We start from the raw sequence: 5,057 nt of genomic DNA on the forward strand, positions 1-5,057 counted from the left end.
ATTCCCAAGTAGCACAACCCCGTTCTTCTGAAGCCATCGGTAGAGAGTACAGTATCTTGCAAAGCTAACACACAGTTTTGAAACTGCATTGAACTAGTTTTGTAACACTGGTCTAAAGACTCAAACTGAGAAAAGGAGACCTTGAATGATATTAGTTGACTGTACTGTAATGTTGTATCAACTGATTTGAATGTTTTTGACTTTGAACAATGATTTTTCTTTTCTTTCTTTTTGTAGTAGTTGAAAAGGCTTAGGTAAAGCTAACAGGCAATAGAAATATGTACATCCAATTTTTTAATGTAACAGACTAAATGTTAATTGTTCTCTTATTCTTTTTATTATATTTAGTAGACACTTTCAAAGAATACTAGAATTTTGTTGTGCTTAATCCACCAACATATGGTGTTTAATGAAGGCAGAACTATAATAAATTTACAGTTTTGTTCTGATTTTTTATTTTAGAAGTCACAATAATGTATTGGTTTTAGTTGTCACTAGTTTGACTGGTGATCATGTTTTGACATAAAATATATCCAAAATGTTATATAAAAATACTGTGTTTTTTTCTTGAGGGAATTACATTTCAACAAAGTTCCATTTTTTAAATGCATTATTTTAATAGCAGCATTTTCTCTGCACTGGATGCAAAATATTGAAAATAATTTAATTAGAAAAATATGTTGGTATGGCTTTTGGACTGTAAATCACATGCAGAATCAAAACTGTTTGGTGTAAGGTACACAAAAATAATACACTGAGTGTGTAACACGTATTTTCCTTTTTGTATACTTTTCTGTTTATATTTTGAGCTAAGATACAAATGAAGCTGACATTTAGGTGTCATTCTAATTAGTTAAGGAAGAAAAAGAAAACTCAGTGCTACCAAACTGATATAAAATAACTGAATCCAGGCATACACCTTAAAAAATGCTAACTGGATCAATATTCCTTCAAAAGCAGAAGTTAAGGTATCTAAAACTAACAAGACAATAATAAATTTGGGTCCAATGCTGAATTGTAATTTATGGACCTAAAAATAACCTGTACTCTAAGTATTTTACTGAATTAGGTAATACAGCTCAGATGAATCTGGTTCAGATGGTATAATAATATGTTAAAATTGCAAAAACTTTCAGAAAGCAATGGTGTTTGTGTGTGCACTGGGTATAATATAAATACAAAATTTACAGTTGAATCTATAGCAGTGTCCCATGTTCTCTTTTCTGAAACCACTGAAGTTCTCAACAGGGACTGCACACTTCAGTCGCAAACAGGATGGGTTTCTGATAACGTATATGCTTATACTAGATATCTAATCAGCAAGCACAGAATTTTCTACACTTTATGACCACTATTAATATGCAACTTTTTAAATGTTTTTGCATACCAAATACATTCTTGGTGAGTAAAAGTAAATTGTTAAAATAATGGATGTGCCTGGATTTTGGGGTTGTTTGAGGTTTTTAACTCACCAGCTTCTGAAAAAATCACAGAGCCCCCCAAAATTTAAAGATAAACTCCTTCAGCCACCTGTCTCATGAAAAAAGTTATCAGCATAGTTGTACTAATGCATTGCTTTGGTGCGCAAACTTCAGTATGGCTCTTGGATATATGCCTTGTTAATCTTGCATTTCAATGAAAAGCTGAGTGAAGCTATTAATTCTGTGTTTAAATCAAGTACTTATGCTGCTATACACAAATCTTTATATGTTCATGAGATCTCATAAATTTAATCATGTGACAATTGTATGCTGGGATTTGGTAAGTGTCTTTTGATCGCAGAGAAGTAGCATGGTGGAAGCATTTATTTTTAATGTTAATGGAAGATCTCCTCTTGCCGCCTTCTCCAGGAAAGCTTCAGAGCAATAATTACCATCTTGTCTATACACTATTCTAACCTTAGAACTGCCTCTATTATTATAACAGACATGATGAATTAAAACTGAGATCTGTTTTGCAGTGAAGATTTGCTCCTTAATTTTTCAAAGAAAAGGACACAGTAAGGATAAAGTTGACAGCAAAATTATGGCTTCCCACTTGCATGACACCACAAAATAGTCTTTAGAAAATAATTAATTGAGCAGGTGTCAGCTGCCGCAGAGCAAGACCCTTCCTCCATCGTCTCTCCTGCAGCACTTGTGCAGCTACCTAATAAATATTCAGTGACACAGATCGTGCAAAGACAACGGCGTCCTGCCTGAGCCGCCCGTCCACCTGGTAGAGGAACAGACTGACTGGGGTCCAAGCTGTTGGATCATCTGTCGCCATGAGCTAACCTAAGCCTGGGGCTGCCCTCCAAAACAGTGGTCCTGCTCTTCGTCCTCCCTCTCCCTGCTCCCTCCCCATCCTCTGTTACCCATAACTGAGATCTTCTCTTGCCCTCAGAGCGTGCCTGCACTGACTCCCTGCTGATGGAGGCAGACCATGCTGAGAACCTGTCTGTCCGTGTGGCTGGATTAGTTTTCACTGGGATACGTTCTCCGGTTTGGGCTGTTTCGGCAGCACCGGGGAAAAAGGAAAGCAGCAGGGACACGCGGCCAAGGAGCAGGCCAAGGTGGGGGCAGTCGCTGTCTTCCAGTAGCGCTCCCCGCTTTGATCAGCAGTCACCCCCAGCAGCTTGGGCGCGCGGGAAGCAAAGCAATGTTCAGCATGTTCCTTCAACTGGGGAAGCTACAGGCCTGCTGTTTCACGCAGACCTATCTGGTAGTTTTATGTCATTTGTCAATGCTGTTGAAGAAGAGCAGGAGAAAAAGGTCTTGTGACGGCTCAGAAACTTCTCCAGGACGTGTTGATTTGCACTGTTTCAGGGTAGTTGCTGTTAACGGGACTCTGGGAGAAAGATGGAGGTTAGCTGAGAACTGCACCACGGTAGGAAGCAGCTGGTTAACGCGGCACAGGCTACACCTGCAGGCACCAGTGAGAGGCACGTCAGCCTGGTAATCCAGCCCCTTCCAAATCTGTACACATCCCCTGGAAATTAAGCATTCTGCTAATCAACGAAAGAAGCAGTGGGTAAGAGATTAATCACATGTGGCATATACTCCTAATAAATAACCTTCAACCTTGCACTCGTGATTTTGTGCTTGCAGTTTATTGTGAGCAAACATAAAAATACTCTGCCTAATTGCCTTCAAAATGCATTTGCTTCTACTCTTCACTGAAGACAAAAAAATGTCCCCAATTTGCTCAGTATCAGAGACTGAGTCTGGCCACTTTAACAGTACGGGAAAAAACATTGTTATCTTTCATTTGGCTAACAGTTTAGAAATGCTATGTAAGAATAGATATTTCATACGCAACTAAACTTTTGCTGTGTTACTTCCACTTGGTTGCCCAATAATAAAATAACTCTGTCCCCTGAAGAGTAAACAGCTCATTCAAGTGTGGTATTTGGTGCTCTAGCTAAATCCGCTTTTAATTTCCTCACCTAAAGCATAATATCCTATTGGATGAAAAGAGGATATTTTTACACGCTGACCAAGACTCATACTGGTCTTGGACTACAGAGCACAAATGTACTTTCATATGAAAGCACACAGTTTTACAAGCTGCTCTCCGACCCTGCCTCATGAATATGTACTCCTTTAGTTACTAAAAGAAGGTTATGATGAGAAAAGGCCAACAGTTTGGGCCATTGATTTCATGCCAGGTAGATCTGAGTGACCCCAGCTACAGCTTGTAATACTTTGATAATAGTCTTTGATAAGCGCTGGAAAATGTGCTGAAATTGGAAAGAGGTCAGCAAATCCGAGACCCAGCACGAAGCGCATAAACTTGCCCTAATGCTGCTGACGCGCTGGGACACGACGTGACAAGAGGAGCATCTTTGCGAGTCCCGCCAAGGAGAACGAATCAGGCAGCTCTTCTTCTGCGTGTGGGCAACCTTGAAAACGAGATTCAGGACGAAGCACTGAAATGAAATTCCCAGACGAGTGTGACATGCGGTGGGGGGCTATTTCTGCCACAGGGGCACCCTCTCCTTGGAAGGGAATGGGCATTTGGGGCTTCTCTCTTCCGAATCATCTCACGTCCTCCAAACCGCTGTGATGGACACGGGCCCAGTGGGCGAGTCACGATGGGAAACGCACAGGCAGGAGCACAGGACCGACGCAGGAAAGAGCCGTTCCCCAGCGCACCCGAGACGCCAGGACTGGCTCTGTCCGTCACGCCGTGGATCCTGCTCCGTGTCCCACCGCAGGAATCGGTGACGTGAATGTCTGCCGCAGCGGGAATTGCCCTCCTGCTGCTCGCTGCCCCGGCAGCACGACTGCTGCAGCCCTGTGCCCGCGGCGTCCCGGGAGCGCGGGGCAACGAGCCCGGCCTTCGCCCGCGGTGCCTGAGCCAGAGCTGTCGAACGCTGCTGCACGCGGCCACTGTCACAGCTGCTACGGCTACCGAAATCCCTGGATACACATTTCTTTGCGCTGTCGTACAGAGGCGAATGCTCTGCGCTTCCCCTGAGCTGTCGTCCTGTCAGTCTTCTCCGTTTTTGCTATTTCCGCCTAACGGGATGCGGGAATCTCCCCGCCCCCGCCGTGCGGTAGCCCCCTTCCATCGCCAGCCCTCCCCGTCTCCTCCTGCCCCGCGCAGGGCCGCCGCTCCAGGGCAAACCCGTCACGGCCTTGGGAATCACGAGATCTCTGAGACTACGCCACAGGGCTCTTATTTGGCGTTTAACCTTAGAGTTGCCTGTGTTCCCCATCGACCTTTCTCCCTTCACCTGATTCTCATACTGTTTTTCCTTCCGCTGTTTCCCCATGGAGACCCCAGTCCTGCTGCTGTCAGGCAGACTCGGATCACGGACAGCAATCCAGCGTGCAGCATTCCAGTGCTGCCTCCCTGCCTCCCCGCTCGCTGCTAATGCCCAGACCTTTCCCTGCAGCGTAGCAAAACAGCCAAACGTCTGCCAGGTCTCTTTGCTCCAGTTTTTTATCCACCCTAATTTGCAAGCACATTACGACCCTCAGTAATTTCTTCTACTAGTACGAAAGCAACAAAAAGACAAATTTTTCTTTCCAGTAACACAAAGGAGATTTGCCATATCCTTTTCACTATTG

Source organism: Apteryx mantelli, chromosome 12, assembly GCF_036417845.1.
Source record: "Apteryx mantelli isolate bAptMan1 chromosome 12, bAptMan1.hap1, whole genome shotgun sequence".
Classification (NCBI taxonomy): domain Eukaryota; kingdom Metazoa; phylum Chordata; class Aves; order Apterygiformes; family Apterygidae; genus Apteryx; species Apteryx mantelli.